The 19170-nt window shown below is 43.8% G+C and overlaps 1 protein-coding gene across 1 annotated transcript in view; it reads right to left on the bottom strand.

Annotated features, from left to right (window-relative positions):
- Positions 1-15876, bottom strand: part of LOC138663406 (oocyte zinc finger protein XlCOF22-like) — a 104763-nt gene extending 88887 nt beyond the window's left edge. The window contains exons 1-2 of the mRNA XM_069749595.1: positions 15828-15876; positions 769-871 (exon numbers count right to left, since the gene is read on the bottom strand). The gene's annotated coding sequence lies outside the window, so the exon portion shown is untranslated. The remainder of the gene's footprint in view (positions 1-768; positions 872-15827) is intronic.
- Positions 15877-19170: the final 3294 nt, after the last annotated feature.

Below are 19170 nucleotides of genomic sequence, written 5' to 3' on the forward strand. Positions count from 1 at the left end.
CTTTGCGGGTATAAATGCATGTATAATATTCAAGGAGATTACCCACCAAAAAATGTCACGCAAGGCATTTTTGCAAACGCTTGTGAGAGAGTTGAGTGGTCCTTATGTCACAGATAGGGAAAAGGGTTCCACGTCCCAAGTTTCTACATGTTCAGAAGTGATGGTTCAAACAAAATTTTGCCAGATCAAAGAAAAGTGCAAGAAAAATAGATCTGTCGGCAATTGTAAGACTTGTGGTAAGTCTTTGTGTGGGCAATGTACTGCCATAAATCAAAGGCAATGCCTAAAATGCGAAACACCAAAAGTTTAGAAGGTGAATTCTGCACCATATTTTCATTTTTATGCTCCTCCACCTACATTTTCTCTGCTTTTTGTTCTTCAGTTGTTGTTTATATGTGTGCACTTGAATAAAAAAAAATGTTTGAAAAACATCTATTATAATTATTGTTATTTTCTGTAGAAAAATAAGAAAAGCAGAAAAAAAACAATCAAAAGCATTACTGTTGGATCTCACAATAATAATACATTACAAAAAATATAATTATTAATAAATAACCACAAATGAAACTCTAAAAATAAACGAAAACAAGCAAGGAGTCAAAATGACTCCTTTCAGTAGTTCTAGGCGGGGTCACGAGTCCAGTAGTCCTAGTGTTAACCTCCCTCTGACCGAATCATGGAACAAATCTGGCATTAGGAGAATTGTGAATATTCACAATGGGATTAAATTTCTTATATTCAGCGAGATAAAATCTAAATACAACTTACCCTCTTCTGAACTGGTCCTTTTTATTATGCTATAGGACAGTATACAAAAACTCCTGACGGTAAAGCCTTGAATCTTGAAATCTGTTCTTCACTGCTGTGCAACCTAAACAATAAAAACATTTGGAGCTGAAGTAACCTATATAGTTACAGTGCATTGCGAAGGTATTCAGCCCCCTGGAACATTTCAACCTTTTCCCACATATCATGCTTCAAACATGAAGATACCAAATGTAAGTTTTTGGTGAAGAATCAACAACAAGTGGAACAAAGTTGTGAAGTTGAACGAAATTTATTGGTTATTTTACATTTTTGTGGAAATTCAAAAACTGAAAAGTGGGGTGTGCAATATTATTCGGCCCCTTTACTTTCACTGCAGCAAACTCACTCCAGAAGTTCATTGTGGATCTCTGAATGATCCAATGTTGTCCTAAATGCCTAATCATGATAAATATAATCCACCTGTGTGTAATCAAGTCTCCGTATAAATGCACCTGCTCTGTGATAGTCTCAGGGTTCTGTTTGAAGCACATAGAGCATCATGAAGAGCAAGGAACACAACAGGCAGGTCCGTGATACTGTTGTGGAGAAGTTTAAATCCGGATTTGGATACAAAATGATTTCCAAAACTTTAAACATCCCAAGGAGCACTGTGCAAGCGATCATATTGAAATGGAAGGAGTATCATACCACTGCAAATCTACCAAGACCAATCCGTCCCTCTAAACTTTCATCTCAAACAAGGAGAAGACTGATCAGAGATGCAGCCAAGAGGCCCATGATCACTCTGGATGAACTGCAGAGATCTACAGCTGAGGTGGGACAGTCTGTCCATAGGACAACAATCAGTCGTACACTGTACAAATCTGGCCTTTATGGAAGAGTGGCAAGAAGAAAGCCATTTCTCAAAGATACCTGTAAAAAGTGTAATTTAAAGTTTGCAACAAGCCACCTGGGAGACCCACCAAACATGTGAAAGAAGGTTCTCTGGTCAGATGACACCAAAATTGAACTTTTTGGCAACAATGCCAAATGATATGTTTGGCGTAAAGGCAACACAGCTCATCACCCTGAACATACCATCCCCACTGTCAAACATGGTGGTGGCAGCATCATGGTTTGGGCCTGCTTTTCTTCAGCAGGAACAAGGAATATGGTTAAAATTGATGGGAAGATTGATGGAGCCAAATACAGGACCATTCTTGAAGAAAACCTGTTCTAGTTTGCAAAAGACCTGATACTTGGACAGAGATTTGTCTTCCAATAAGACAATGACCCCAAACATAAAGCAAAATCTATAATGGAATGGTTCACAAATAAACGTATCCAGGTGTTAGAATGGCCAAGTCAAAGTCCAGACCTGAATCCAATCGAGAATCTGTGGAAAGAGCTGAAAACTGCTGCTCAAGCTGTTTGCCAAGGAAGAATGGGCAAGAATTTCAGTCTCTCGATGTACAAAACTGATAGAGACATACCCCAAGTGACTTGCATCTGTAATCGCAGCAAAAGGTGGCGCAACAAAGTATTACGTTAAAGGGGCCGAATAATATTGCACGCCCCACTTTCAGTTTGTGAACTTCCACAAAAATTTAAAATAACCAATACATTTCATTCAACTTCACAATTGTGTTCCACTTGTTGTTGATTCTTCACCAAAAATTTGCATTTGGTATCTTTATATTTGAAGCATGATATGTGAGAAAAGGTCGAAATGTTCCAGGTTGCCAAACACTTTTGGAAGGCACTGTACTTTATCAAGGACAATGTTACCTCTAAAAACGTATATGTGAAGAGGTGGGAGTCCGACCTTGTTACAGACTTGTGAACTGAACAATGGGACAGCGCTATAAAAAACACATACGAGTCAAACATATCAATGGCGTTCCATGAGTCCTACTTTAAAATAATGACAAGATGGTATCTAACGCCCATCAGATTGTCACATATAAACCAGGAACACTCTCCCTTATATTGGAGAGACTGCGGACAACGGGGTAATCTCTTTCACTTATTTTGGGGTTGTCCAATAATAAAAAATCTCTGGTTCCAGGTATCGTGCCATATTAACTCCTTTTCTGAAAACTTTGTGATCACCCCTTAAAGGGCGCTTCTTTCCCTTGACATGGAGCAATTTGACCCCTTGGTTAGAAATGTCATCATACAGATCCTCCTAGTTGTCAAAAATGCATTGGCATTCTGGTGGAAAAAGCCGGAACATCCAAATTCTCAAATATTTTGGACAAAATTCACCAACATAGCGCTCTGGAATGGAGATTTGCGGCTAACAATAGCAGAGTTTACAAATATTTTAAGAAATGGAAGATCTGGAACAGCAAATTTAACCCTGCTGTACTGTTCAGGTCAATATGACCCGAAATGATTTTTGAGACCCTGTAGATTTTTTTATATGAGGATTTGAAACTAGTGGTATCTTGACTTCCCCTCATTTGTGGAGCTATATATATATATTTTTTTTTTGTTTGTTTGTTTACTTTTTGCTACACGCTGATTGTTACAATTGTACTGTTCGGGTCAATGTGACCCAATAGCATTTTATACTGTTCTACAGGTCTCTGGTTATTTCTGACTGCAAAAGTTATGTTTTTTTATGTGTACTTCATCTCAAAATGGTGGTGGTTTCACTATTCTTATCAGGAAACAAGTAATTATCTAGTATTATCCATTTGCTGTTTGTGAGAGAGGAGACTTGTTGTCTATCATTCAAAGGCTGGGGTTTCACTGTTATCAGTAATCAAGTATTTATTTGAGGAATTGGGCAAATCCCTGGTTAGGCCATATATTGAGAGCAGAAAAGTGACCCCCAGAAGTGAAGGAGCAACAGCCATTGTAAAAAGTGTCCAGCATGCTCAAGAAAGAGACTCAACATCCACGGCCTCCACCAACACAGCTACCAGTAAAAAAAGGAAGAGATGTAGCTTCTGTCCATCTTCCTGTGACAATAAGACTAATCTGACATGTGCTGGATGTTCAAAATATCTGTGTATAGGACATGTGTCTTATTATTGTGTTCAGTGTAAAAACGTATGAACATGTTCAGTTTTTCTTTTTTTCTATAAAGGTTGAAGTTTTTATGATTTTTCATTTGTTGATTTATAAATATTGTTTTCAAAAAGTTACATTTCATGTTTTAGTAATAGTAATGTAAAGTTTTATTGTCCTGTGTGTGCAGAATGCCAACAATCAAAGATAATTGTAAGAAGCCCGTGTAACCTTTTTATGAAAAAAAAAAAAAGTTATTAAGTTTAAATTTAAATTTTTCATTTGTTTATGATCAACCATGTTCACATACAGTATAATAATGAAAAAAGTATTCAAATAAAACATAGAGTAGCTAAAAATCAAGAATAAATAGGTCGGGTCATATTGACCCGGGAACAGTACAGGTGTATAGCAAATGTGAACAGAACAGGTTTAAAATTGCCATTTTGTGCATCTTTCCTCAGAATTGTATACATTTAAGTATGACATCTACATACAACATTCTTCACATTGCAAATCAGTATTTGTTAGAGACTGTTATTAGGCTTCTCTAATTTTATTGATCCCTTCCACTGTCCACTGTTAACCCTTCCCCTCCCTGATTTCCCTAATCCCAGTTTTTAATACAAAACCTAAAAAAAATGTAAAAAAAAGAAAAATGAAAATATGGGACTAGTGTATGCAATGTTACTGTGCAAAAAGGGAAATAATAAAAGTGCAGATGTGCTGCTAAGCGCTAAACTGATAATTATCCCAATTGTAAAAGATGGTTTTTGCTGTTATTGTGAACAGCTAAGCAAGTTAAAGGTTAAATGATGTCTAAAAGGCCTAAAGTTAAAGATGACACATTTCCTTTGTATTTTAGGCATGTGTATATATATATATATATATATATATATATATATATATATATATATATATATATATATATATACACATACACACACACACACACACACATTCTTCACATTTTATAAAGTACAAAAAGGAAAAGGCGGTGATGAAAAAGTTTGGGCAGGCTTGGAGAGGTGTGCGCTCAGTTATCTTTGACCCAGGTTTCACACCTTAATTAACCTGTTAGGGTTATCGCTTGTTCACTATCATTGTTAGGAAAGGTCAGGTGATGCAAATTTACCAACTTTGTAAAAACCCGGCCTCCTCTAACCTTGTGCCAAACAACAGCAGCCATGGGCTCTAAGCAGCTGCCGAGCTCTGACAATGGTGGAGGCTAGAGTTGAGCGACCTTGACCTTTTTAGAGTCGAGCCGGGTTTCGCGAAACCCGACTATCTCAAAAGTCGGGTCGAGTGAAATCGCCCGATTATGACGTAAAGTCGGGATCGACCGAAACACGAAACCCAATGCAAGTCAATGGGGCAGCATAGTCGGCAGTGAGTGGGGGCCAGGAAAACACCTAGAGTGCCCATTTTAATGTCAAAACCATCCATTCTTCTTAATGAAGCTTGTCAAGCGTAATTTACCTTATAATAATTGGAAGGCATTTGAAATTGGGGGTCATTTGGCTAAAGTTGTGGTGGGTAGGGCTGGTTCAAGTAATTAGTGGGCCCAGGAAATCTGGACCACGTCACGGCAGTGGAGCAGGGAGAGGTAAGTATTTCAACTTTGCAAGTGCTGTGAACCTGAGCAAGCAGGGGGGGCCCACTTGTTGGCATTGGCACTGGCACAGGGCCCCTCAAAGTACAGCGGTGTGTTTGCACGGCGGGGGCGCCTCCCACCGGCAGCAACACTTTTGCGTACCATGAGAGGCCCTGTGCCAGTGACGTCGCCAACTAGTATTCCTCCCCCCACCTGATGAAGGAACCTGCACTTTCATCTGCACCTTCCTGTTTGTCCCCGTGTAAGGTGGTATGGTATGCGGGAAGGGGGACCTGACTTTCAGCAGGGTCACAATCTTGCAGTGTAGCGTGCACGGGAAATGTTGCGTTATGGGTCAATGTACCAGCAGACTCATCTATCACTGGCTGGGCAATGGGCAGGATGAGGAGGAAACACAGATATAGGCCCAAAGAATAAAGTGGGCTAAATGCAGTTCAAAATTGGTAACACGGGACTAATCAGGGGGCATTGCAGTGGAGGACAACTGGAATGAGAGGCTGACACAGAGAGTAGGCCCAAATCAGTAAGTAGTCGAAATGCAGTTCAAAATTGGCAACAGTAGTAAACAGGCGGCACAGCTTTGTTCAGTGGAGGAGAACAGCAAGGAGTGGCAGACACCGATAGTAGGCCCCAACCCAACTAGTAGGCCAAATGCAGTCTAACATTAACAACTACTTAACGAGCGCCTGAAAACGGAATTTCAGGACAGGAAACCAGGAGAACAGCAAGGAGCGGCAGACACCGATAGTAGGCCCCAAACCAACTAGTACGCCAAATGCAGTTGTTCCGTTTAACCACAATTTAATGAGAGCCTGAAGATAGAAGCTCAGGAAAGGCAACCTGGAGAACACCTTGGAGTGGAACACACCATCTCTCTACACACCATACCCAATTTGTAGGCCTAATGCAGCGTAGTTTCCAACAACTACTAAACGAGAGCCGGAAGATCGAAGCAATGGAGAGGAAACCTGGGGAACACCTTGGAGTGTAACACACCATCTCTCTACACCCCATACCCAATTTGTAGGCCTAATGCAGCGTAGTTTCCAACAACTACTAAACGAGAGCCGGAAGATCGAAGCTATGGAGAGGAAACCTGGGGAACACCTTGGAGTGTAACACACCATCTCTCTACACCCCATACCCAATTTGTAGGCCTAATGCAGCGTAGTTTCCAACAACTACTAAACGAGAGCCGGAAGATCGAAGCTCAGGAAAGGCAACCTGGAGAACACCTTGGAGTGGAACACACCATCTCTCTACACCCCATACCCAATTTGTAGGCCCAATGCAGCGTAGTTTCCAACAACTACTAAACGAGAGCCGGAAGATCGAAGCAATGGAGAGGAAACCTGGGGAACACCTTGGAGTGTAACACACCATCTCTCTACACCACATACCCAATTTGTAGGCCTAATGCAGCGTAGTTTCCAACAACTACTAAACGAGAGCCGGAAGATCGAAGCAATGGAGAGGAAACCTGGGGAACACCTTGGAGTGTAACACACCATCTCTCTACACCCCATACCCAATTTGTAGACCTAATGCAGCGTAGTTTCCAACAACTACTAAACGAGAGCCGGAAGATCGAAGCAATGGAGAGGAAACCTGGGGAACACCTTGGAGTGGAACACACCATCTCTCTACACCCCATACCCAATTTGTAGGCCTAATGCAGCATAGTTTCCAACAACTACTAAACGAGAGCCGGAAGATCGAAGCTCAGGAAAGGCAACCTGGGGAACACCTTGGAGTGGAACACACCATCTCTCTACACCCCATACCCAATTTGTAGGCCCAATGCAGCGTAGTTTCCAACAACTACTAAACGAGAGCCGGAAGATCGAAGCTCAGGAAATGCAACCTGGGGAACACCTTGGAGTGTAACAAACCCTCTCTCTACACCACGGAAGGGCTGATTCTTAGGAAGGAAGGCTGTCGGAAACAAGCAGGGCGCGTCCGAGGGTGATTATATTCTTATTAGGTATATACTCACCCTCGGACGCGCCCTGCTTCTTTATTTGTAATGAATGTTTATTTGCAATGTGGTTTTGACTTACTCTATTTTTTTGGTAAATAATGATTTTATTATTTTCATTGTTTTGCATCTTCTTGGCAATAATATAAAGAAGACGCGACAGGACAACACTCGGTGGATGCCATATCTGTGTTTAAAATTGAAAAAACCTTTCAGTTAACTACTTGCAGGAGAAAGTTATTGTAGCTGGTGGCCATTTTTAGTACTATACCAGATTTTTGTTGTATGTGTTTGTTTTTAATGTTAAAATGTCTGCATTTGATATCTCTCCAGTATTTTCTTTTTTATAAGCAAAATACTTATTTTTATATTTTCTGATGTTGGTTCCAGGGGTACACGGGCAGCAGTGGTGTGGTCAGTGGAGGCCTAGTGGAAGGAGTGACCGCAGACAGGCATCGAAGGCCTAAAATAATAACACATGGCTGTAGGCAATTTTAAATTGGCTCCAGGGGTACACGGGCAGCAGTGGTGTGGTCAGTGGAGGCCTAGTGGAAGGAGTCACCGCAGACAGGCATCGAAGGCCTAAAATAATAACACATGGCTGTAGGCAATTTTAAATTGGTTACAGGGGTACACGGGCAGCAGTGGTGTGGTCAGTGGAGGCCTAGTGGAAGGAGTGACCGCAGACAGGCATCGAAGGCCTAAAATAATAACACATGGCTGTAGGCAATTTTAAATTGGTTACAGGGGTACACGGGCAGCAGTGGTGTGGTCAGTGGAGGCCTAGTGGAAGGAGTCACCGCAGACAGGCATCGAAGGCCTAAAATAATAACACATGGCTGTAGGCAATTTTAAATTGGTTACAGGGGTACACGGGCAGCAGTGGTGTGGTCAGTGGAGGCCTAGTGGAAGGAGTGACCGCAGACAGGCATCGAAGGCCTAAAATAATAACACATGGCTGTAGGCAATTTTAAATTGGTTCCAGGGGTACACGGGCAGCAGTGGTGTGGTCAGTGGAGGCCTAGTGGAAGGAGTCACCGCAGACAGGCATCGAAGGCCTAAAATAATAACACATGGCTGTAGGCAATTTTAAATTGGTTACAGGGGTACACGGGCAGCAGTGGTGTGGTCAGTGGAGGCCTAGTGGAAGGAGTCACCGCAGACAGGCATCGAAGGCCTAAAATAATAACACATGGCTGTAGGCAATTTTAAATTGGTTCCAGGGGTACACGGGCAGCAGTGGTGTGGTCAGTGGAGGCCTAGTGGAAGGAGTCACCGCAGACAGGCATCGAAGGCCTAAAATAATAACACATGGCTGTAGGCAATTTTAAATTGGTTCCAGGGGTACACGGGCAGCAGTGGTGTGGTCAGTGGAGGCCTAGTGAAAGGAGTGACCGCAGACAGGCATCGAAGGCCTAAAATAATAACACATGGCTGTAGGCAATTTTAAATTTGTTCCAGGGGTACACGGACAGCAGTGGTGTGGTCAGTGGAGGCCTAGTGGAAGGAGTGACCACAGACAGGCATCGAAGGCCTAACATAACAAAAATGTCAATACAATGGTATTGTCAGTGGCAGGCATTGAAGGATGTCAGCGCATAGACTAAACATTGGTGGAGCTGTGAGATAATTTTGCAAGTGGTAGAGCACTGTTTGAGCTGGGGTGGGGGGAAACTGTCTTGTGGCCGGCGGTACAGGCCCAGGGCCCCTCATATTACAACGATGTGTCTGACGTTGGGTGCGCACCACCACCGCCAGAGACACGATATTGTACTAGGAGGGACCCAGTGGCAGTGCCGTCGACCAAAAGCGGGCTCACCCACCTCTTCAGACAAACTGCACTCTCACGGGTGCTGTCGCCAAGTGTCGATACCACGGCCCCGTTTGGGGAGTTTGGCCATTTAGTGAGGTGTAAACATGTCGTATGCTGGACAATCAGGTGCTGAAAATTACGAGATTGGAAAAGGCATTCAGAATAGTCCACAGGCAAGACCTTTTCATAGGAAAGCTAGGTGTCAGCCGGGCAAGGTGGGGCAAAAGATTTCGAAATCCAGTTGTGGTTCATTTTAATGAAGGTTAGATCATCTACATTTTGGGTAGCCAGACGAGTCCTTTTTTCTGTTAGTATTGAACCTGCAGCACTGAATACTCTTTCTGATAGGACACTAGCTGCCGGGCAAGCAAGCTCCTGCAATGCATATTCTGCCAATTCTGGCCAGGTGTCTAATTTTGATGCCCAGTAATCAAATGGGAATGACGGTTGAGGGAGAACATCGATAAGGGATGAAAAATAGTTTGTAACCATACTGGACAAATGTTGTCTCCTGTCACTTTGAATTGATGCTGCAGTACCTGTCCTGTCTGCGGTCATAGCAAAATCACTCCACAACCTGGTCAGAAAACCCCTCTGGCCAACGCCACTTCTGATTTCTGCCCCTCTATCTCCTCTGGTCTGCTGGCCCCTGCAGCTCGTGTGAGAACGATCACGGGCGCTGTGTGCAGGGAATGCCAGAAGCAAACGGTCAACAAGAGTTGATTGTTTGGTTGCTAATATTAGTTCCAAGTTCTCATGTGGCATTATATTTTGCAATTTGCCTTTATAGCGAGGATCAAGGAGGCAGGCCAACCAGTAATCGTCATCATTCATCATTTTAGTTATGCGTGTGTCCCTTTTGAGGATACGTAAGGCATAATCCGCCATGTGGGCCAAAGTTCCAGTTCTCAAATCTGCGGTTGTGCTTGGTTGAGGGGCAGTTTCAGGCAAATCCACGTCACTTGTGTCCCTCAAAAAACCAGAACCCGGCCTTGCCGCGCCACCAATTTCCAGTGGCCCCGGAAAAGCTTCCTCATTAAAAATATAATCATCCCCATCATCCTCCTCGTCCTCCTCCTCCTCTTCGCCCGCTACCTCGTCCTGTACACTGCCCTGGCCAGACAATGGCTGACTGTCATCAAGGCTTTCCTCTTCCTCAGCTGCAGACGCCTGATCCTTTATGTGCGTCAAACTTTGCATCAGCAGACGCATTAGGGGGATGCTCATGCTTATTATGGCGTTGTCTGCACTAACCAGCCGTGTGCATTCCTCAAAACACTGAAGGACTTGACACATGTCTTGAATCTTCGACCACTGCACACCTGACAACTCCATGTCTGCCATCCTACTGCCTGCCCGTGTATGTGTATCCTCCCACAAAAACATAACAGCCCGCCTCTGTTCACACAGTCTCTGAAGCATGTGCAGTGTTGAGTTCCACCTTGTTGCAACGTCTATGATTAGGCGATGCTGGGGAAGGTTCAAAGAACGCTGATAGGTCTGCATACGGCTGGAGTGTACGGGCGAACGGCGGATATGTGAGCAAAGTCCACGCACTTTGAGGACCAGGTCGGATAACCCCGGATAACTTTTCAGGAAGCACTGCACCACCAGGTTTAAGGTGTGAGTCAGGCAAGGAATGTGTTTCAGTTGGGAAAGGGAGATGGCAGCCATGAAATTCCTTCCGTTATCACTCACTACCTTGCCTGCCTCAAGATCTACAGTGCCCAGCCACGACTGCGTTTCTTTCTGCAAGAACTCGGACAGAACTTCCGCGGTGTGTCTGTTGTCGCCCAAACACTTCATAGCCAATACAGCCTGCTGACGTTTGCCAGTAGCTGCCCCATAATGGGAGACCTGGTGTGCAACAGTGGCAGCTGCGGATGGAGTGGTTGTGCGACTGCGGTCTGTGGACGAGCTCTCGCTTCTGCAGGAGGACGAAGAGGAGGAGGAGGGGGTGCGAACGGCTACAGCCAATTGTTTCCTAGACCGTGGGCTAGGCAGAACTGTCCCAAACTTGCTGTCCCCCTGTGGACCCTGCATCCACCACATTTACCCAGTGTGCCGTGATGGACACGTAACGTCCCTGGCCATGCCTACTGGTCCATGCATCTGTTGTCAGGTGCACCTTTGTGCTCACAGATTGCCTGAGTGCATGGACGATGCGCTCTTTAACATGCTGGTGGAGGGCTGGGATGGCTTTTCTGGAAAAAAAGTGTCGACTGGGTAGCTCGTAGCGTGGTACAGCGTAGTCCATCAGGGCTTTGAAAGCTTCGCTTTCAACTAACCGGTAGGGCATCATCTCTAACGAGATTAGTCTAGCTATGTGTGCGTTCAAACCCTGTGTACGCGGATGCGAGGCTAAGTACTTCCTTTTTCTAACCATAGTCTCATGTAGGGTGAGCTGGACTGGAGAGCTGGAGATCGTGGAACTAGCGGGGGTGCCGGTGGACATGGCAGACTGAGAGACGGTGGGAGATGGTATTGTTGCCACCGGTGCCCTAGATGCAGTGTTTCCTACTACGAAACTGGTGATTCCCTGACCCTGACGGCTTTGGCCTGGCAAAGAAACCTGCACAGATACTGCAGGTGGTGCGGAAAATGGTGGCCCTACACTGCCGGAAGGGATGTTGCGTTGCTGACTAGCTTCATTGGCCGAGGGTGCTACAACCTTAAGGGACGTTTGGTAGTTAGTCCAGGCTTGCAAATGCATGGTGGTTAAATGTCTATGCATGCAACTTGTATTGAGACTTTTCAGATTCTGTCCTCTGCTTAAGGTAGTTGAACATTTTTGACAGATGACTTTGCGCTGATCAATTGGATGTTGTTTAAAAAAATGCCAGACTGCACTCTTTCTAGCATCGGATACCTTTTCAGGCATTGCAGACTGAGCTTTATCCGGATGGCCACGCTGTCCTCCAACAGGTTTTAGCTTTGCCACGCGTTTTGGGCAAGATACGGGCCCGGCAGATGGAACCTGTTGCGATGTTGATGCCTGCTGCGGCCCCTCCTCCTCCGCTTCAGAACTGCTGCCGCCTGCACCCTGTTCCCCCAATGGCTGCCAATCGGGGTCAAGAACTGGGTCATCTATTACCTCTTCTTGTAGCTCGTGTGCAACTTCGTCTGTGTCACCGTGTCGGTCGGTGGTATAGCGTTCGTGATGGGGCAACATAGTCTCATCAGGGTCTGATTCTTGATCAGCACCCTGCGAGGGCAATGTTGTGGTCTGAGTCAAAGGACCAGCATAGTAGTCTGGCTGTGGCTGTGCATCAGTGCACTCCATGTCAGATTCAACTTGTAATGGGCATGGACTGTTAACTGCTTCACTTTCTAAGCCAGGGACGGTATGTGTAAAGAGCTCCATGGAGTAACCCGTTGTGTCGCCTGCTGCATTCTTCTCTGTTGTTGTTTTTGCTGAAGAGGACAAGGAAGCGACTTGTCCCTGACCGTGAACATCCACTAACGACGCGCTGCTTTGACATTTACCAGTTTCACGAGAGGAGGCAAAAGAGCTAGAGGCTGAGTCAGCAAGATAAGCCAAAACTTGCTCTTGCTGCTCCGGCTTTAAAAGCGGTTTTCCTACTCCCAGAAAAGGGAGCGTTCGAGGCCTTGTGTAGCCAGACGACGAACCTGGCTCCACAGCTCCAGACATAGGTGCAATATTTTTTTTCCCACGACCAGCTGATGCTCCACCACTACCACTACCCTCATTACCAGCTGACAATGAACGCCCCCGGCCACGACCTCTTCCACCATACTTCCTCATTGTTTTAAAAATGTAAACAAACTAACGGTATTTGTTGCTGTCACACAAATTACACGGTGAGCTATAACTTCAGTATGATTTAGCTACCCCTTTACAGGTGAGTGAGACCACAACGAAAATCAGGCACAATGTTACACACTCTGTTGTTGGTGGCAACAAATGAGAGAGATGCCACACACGCAGGACTGTCACTGAAGCACAAATGTAAATATTAATCTCCCACTGATTTGATTTTTTTTTTTTTTTTCAGGGAGACTTTAGGAAAAAAAAAATAGAATAAAATGATTTTTTCAGGAAGAATTTAGAAACCAAAGAAAATAAAATTATTTTTTCAGGGAGAATTTAGAAAACAAATAAAACAAAAAAAGGCTTTCTATGGCCCACTGAGTGAGAGATGACGCACACAGGAGTCAGGAGTGGCACACAAGCCCAGAGGCCAATATTTATCTCCCACTGATTGATGTAGTGATTTTTTCAGGTAGATTTTGGAACCCAAATCAAGCTAAAAAAAATAATAGGCTTTCTATGGCCCACAATTGGAGAGAGAGAGAGAGATGGCACACCCAGGAGTCAAGACTGGCACACAAGCAGAAAGGGCAATATTAATCTCCCACTGATTTGTTTTTGTTTTTGTTTTTTTCAGGGAGACTTTAGGAAAAAAAAAATAGAATAAAATGATTTTTTCAGGAAGAATTTAGAAACCAAATAAAATAAAATGATTTTTTCAGGGAGAATTTAGAAAACAAATAAAACAAAAAAAGGCTTTCTATGGCCCACTGAGTGAGAGATGACGCACACAGGAGTCAGGAGTGGCACACAAGCCCAGAGGCCAATATTTATCTCCCACTGATTGATGTAGTGATTTTTTCAGGTAGATTTTGGAACCCAAATCAAGCTAAAAAAAAATAATAGGCTTTCTATGGCCCACAATTGGAGAGAGAGAGAGAGATGGCACACCCAGGAGTCAAGACTGGCACACAAGCAGAAAGGGCAATATTAATCTCCCACTGATTTGTTTTTGTTTTTTGTTTTTTCAGGGAGACTTTAGGAAAAAAAAATAGAATAAAATGATTTTTTCAGGAAGAATTTAGAAACCAAATAAAATAAAATGATTTTTTCAGGGAGAATTTAGAAAACAAATAAAACAAAAAAAGGCTTTCTATGGCCCACTGAGTGAGAGATGACGCACACAGGAGTCAGGAGTGGCACACAAGCCCAGAGGCAAATATTTATCTCCCACTTTTTTTTTTTTGTTCCAGGGAAAATTTATAAACCCAATAAAAAAAATAATAAATAGGCTTTCTATGGCCCACTATCTGAGAGACAGAGAGAGATGGCACGCTTAGGACTGGCACACAAGCCCAAAGGCCAATATTAATCTCCCTTTTTTTTTTAAGGGAGAATTTATAAAACCAAAAAAAAATAAATAAATAGGCTTTCTATGGCCCACTATTTGTGAGAGAGATGGCACGCTCAGGACTGGCACACAAGCCCAGAGGCCAATATTAATCTCCCACTTTTTTTTTTTTTCCAAGGGAAAATTTATAAACCCAATAAAAAAAAAATAAATAAATAGGCTTTCTATGGCCCACTATCTGAGAGAGAGAGATGGCACGCTTAGGACTGGCACACAAGCCCAAAGGCCAATATTAATCTCCCACTGATTGATTGATTGATTGATTGATTTTTTCAGGTAGAATTTAGAACCCAAATAAAGCAAAAAAAAAAAAAAATGGGCTTTCTATGGCCCACTGAGTGAGTGATGATGCACACAGGAGTCAGGAGTGGCACACAAGCCCTGAGGCCAATATTTTTCTCCCACTGATTGATGTAGTGATTTTTTCAGGTAGATTTTAGAACCAAAATCAAGCAAAAAAATAAATAGGCTTTCTATGGCCCACTGAGTGAGGGATGACACAGACAGGGATGGCACTCTAGCAGAAATGCCAATCTTAATCTCCCACAAAAAAAAAAAAAAAACAGGGAGTGTCCTTCAATTACTATCTCCCTGCAGTAATCTCAGCCAGGTATGGCAGGCAGCAATAAGGAGTGGACTGATGCACAAATTAAATAAAAAGTGTGTACAAACCAAAAAGATAGCTGTGCAGAAAGGAAGGAACAAGAGGATTTGTGCTTTGAAAAAAGCAGTTGGTTTGCACAGCGGCGTACACACAGCAATGCAGCTATCAGGGAGCCTTCTAGGGCAGCCCAATGAGCTACAGCGCTGAAAAAAAAAAAAATGTAGCTTCCACTGTCCCTGCACACCGAAGGTGGTGTTGGGCAGTGGAAATCGCTACAGCACAAGCGGTTTGGTGGTTAATGGACCCGGCCTAACGCTATCCCTGCTTCTGACGAAGTGGCAGCAACCTCTCCCTAAGCTCAGATCAGCAGCAGTAACATGGCGGTCGGCGGGAACTCCCCTTTATAGCCCCTGTGACGCCGCAGACAGCAAGCCAATCACTGCAATGCCCTTCTCTAAGATGGTGGGGACCAGGACCTATGTCATCACGCTGCCCACACTCTGCGTTCACCTTCATTGGCTGAGAAATGGCGCTTTTCGTGTCATTGAAACGCGACTTTGGCGCGAAAGTTGCGTACTGCATGGCCGACCCAGCACAGGGGTCGGATCGGGTTTCATGAAACCCGACTTTGCCAAAAGTCGGCGACTTTTGAAAATGAACGACCCGTTTCGCTCAACCCTAGTGGAGGCCACAAAGCAGGAGAAGGATAGAAGAAGATAACAAAGTGTTTACAAGTTGCCCTTTCCTCAGTCCTAAATGTAATTAATAAATAGCAGTTACCAGGAACAGTGGAGGTCAAGATAAGGTCTGGAAGACCAAGCAATATATTTCTAATATTAATGCGCCAGTAATGGGGAATCTCCACATACCTTCACCTGCAGAGCCGCACACCACATATATGGCAGTTCTGTGCGCACAGGACCTGTGATGAGGTCACAGGAGGGGAGGAGTCAGGGGTCACATGATCAGAGGCCTCAGTGTATGCAGGACTCTGCTGTGCTGGTTGTCATGGTGCTGGATGAGGGGAAGATTATGTGTGAGGTCAGGAGGGGTTTACAGTGTGGATGTAGCTGAGCCGTGTGTGTATGAGGTGTACGGAGCGGAGCCGTGTGTGTACAATGTGAATGTAGCGGAGCCGTGTGTGTATGAGGGGTATGGAGCGGAGCCGTGTGTGTATGGTGCAGAGCTTTGTTTAATAAGTAGATTTTTTTTTAATAAAACAATGATTGGATCCATTTCAATATTACATGTATTGTTTTCCAATATTTCCTCTTTATTATTCCTATCTGTGTATTATCATCTTGTGTCTTTTTCCTTCTTCCTAATATTATTCTATGTTCCGCAGCTGCAGGAGTAAATGGTGAAAGTAATGACTATCATGAAGTAGGATCTTCTCCAGGCACAGACAAGGGTCTATGACTAGGGTTGAGCGAAACGGGTCGAACATTTTCAAAAGTCACCGACTTTTGGCGAAGTCGAGTTTCATGAAACCCGATCCGACCCCTGTGCGTGGTCGGCCATGCGGTACGCGACTTTCGCGCCAAAGTCGCGTTTCAATGACGCGAAAAGCGCCATTTCTCAGCCAATGAAGGTAAACGCAGAGTGTGGGCAGCGTGATGACATAGGTCCTGGTCCCCACCATCTTAGAGAAGGGCATTGCAGTGATTGGCTTGCTGTCTGCGGCGTCACAGGGGCTATAAAGGGGAGTTCCCGCCGACCGCCATGTTACTGCTGCTGATCTGAGCTTAGGGAGAGGTTGCTGCCGCTTCGTCAGAAGCAGGGATAGCGTTAGGCAGGGTCCATTAACCACAAAACCGCTTGTGCTGTAGCGATTTCCACTGCCCAACACCACCTTCGGTGTGCAGGGACAGTGGAAGCTCCTTTTTTTTTTTTTTTTTTCCTCAGCGCTGTAGCTCATTGGGCTGCCCTAGAAGGCTCCCTGATAGCTGCATTGCTGTGTGTACGCCGCTGTGCAAAGCAACTGCTTTTTTCAAAGCACAAATCCTCTTGTTCCTTCCTTTCTGCACAGCTATCTTGTTTGTTTGTCCACACTTTTTATTTAATTTGTGCATCAGTCCACTCCTTATTGCTGCCTGCCATACCTGGCTGAGATTACTGCAGGGAGATAGTAATTACATAGTAACATAGTTAGTAAGGCCGAAAAAAGACATTTGTCCATCCAGTTCAGCCTATATTCCATCATAATAAATCCCCAGATCTACGTCCTTCTACAGAACCTAATAATTGTATGATACAATATTGTTCTGCTCCAGGAAGACATCCAGGCCTCTCTTGAACCCCTCGACTGAGTTCGCCATCACCACCTCCTCAGGCAAGCAATTCCAGATTCTCACTGCCCTAACAGTAAAGAATCCTCTTCTATGTTGGTGGAAAAACCTTCTCTCCTCCAGACGCAAAGAATGCCCCCTTGTGCCCGTCACCTTCCTTGGTATAAACAGATCCTCAGCGAGATATTTGTATTGTCCCCTTATATACTTATACATGGTTATTAGATCGCCCCTCAGTCGTCTTTTTTCTAGACTAAATAATCCTAATTTCGCTAATCTATCTGGGTATTGTAGTTCTCCCATCCCCTTTATTAATTTTGTTGCCCTCCTTTGTACTCTCTCTAGTTCCATTATATCCTTCCTGAGCACCGGTGCCCAAAACTGGACACAGTACTCCATGTGCGGTCTAACTAGGGATTTGTACAGAGGCAGTATAATGCTCTCATCATGTGTATCCAGACCTCTTTTAATGCACCCCATGATCCTGTTTGCCTTGGCAGCTGCTGCCTGGCACTGGCTGCTCCAGGTAAGTTTATCATTAACTAGGATCCCCAAGTCCTTCTCCCTGTCAGATTTACCCAGTGGTTTCCCGTTCAGTGTGTAATGGTGATATTGATTCCCTCTTTCCATGTGTATAACCTTACATTTATCATTGTTAAACCTCATCTGCCACCTTTCAGCCCAAGTTTCCAACTTATCCAGATCCATCTGTAGCAGAATACTATCTTCTCTTGTATTAACTGCTTTACATAGTTTTGTATCATCTGCAAATATCGATATTTTACTGTGTAAACCTTCTACCAGATCATTAATGAATATGTTGAAGAGAACAGGTCCCAATACTGACCCCTGCGGTACCCCACTGGTCACAGCGACCCAGTTAGAGACTATACCATTTATAACCACCCTCTGCTTTCTATCACTAAGCCAGTTACTAACCCATTTACACACATTTTCCCCCAGACCAAGCATTCTCATTTTGTGTACCAACCTCTTGTGCGGCACGGTATCAAACGCTTTGGAAAAATCGAGATATACCACGTCCAATGACTCACCGTGGTCCAGTCTATAGCTTACCTCTTCATAAAAACTGATTAGATTGGTTTGACAGGAGCGATTTCTCATAAACCCATGCTGATATGGAGTTACACAGTTATTCTCATTGAGATAATCCAGAATAACATCCCTCAGAAACCCTTCAAAGATTTTACCAACAATAGAGGTTAGACTTACTGGCCTATAATTTCCAGGTTCACTTTTAGAGCCCTTTTTGAATATTGGCACCACATTTGCTATGCGCCAGTCCTGCGGAACAGACCCTGTCGCTATAGAGTCACTAAAAATAAGAAATAATGGTTTATCTATTACATTACTTAGTTCTCTTAGTACTCGTGGGTGTATGCCATCCGGACCCGGAGATTTATCTATTTTAATCTTATTTAGCTGGTTTCGCACCTCTTCTTGGGTTAGATTGGTGACCCTTAATATAGGGTTTTCATTGTTTCTTGGGATTTCACCTAGCATTTCATTTTCCACCGTGAATACCGTGGAGAAGAAGGTGTTTAATATGTTAGCTTTTTCCTCGTCATCTACAACCATTCTTTCCTCACTATTTTTTAAGGGGCCTACATTTTCAGTTTTTATTCTTTTACTATTGATATAGTTGAAGAACAGTTTGGGATTAGTTTTACTCTCCTTAGCAATGTGCTTCTCTGTTTCCTTTTTGGCAGCTTTAATTAGTTTTTTAGATAAAGTATTTTTCTCCCTATAGTTTTTTAGAGCTTCAATGGTGCCATCCTGCTTTAGTAGTGCAAATGCTTTCTTTTTACTGTTAATTGCCTGTCTTACTTCTTTGTTTAGCCACATTGGGTTTTTCCTATTTCTAGTCCTTTTATTCCCACAAGGTATAAACCGCTTACACTGC

The sequence above is a fragment of the Ranitomeya imitator genome, chromosome 2, assembly GCF_032444005.1.
Source record: "Ranitomeya imitator isolate aRanImi1 chromosome 2, aRanImi1.pri, whole genome shotgun sequence".
NCBI lineage: Eukaryota > Metazoa > Chordata > Amphibia > Anura > Dendrobatidae > Ranitomeya > Ranitomeya imitator.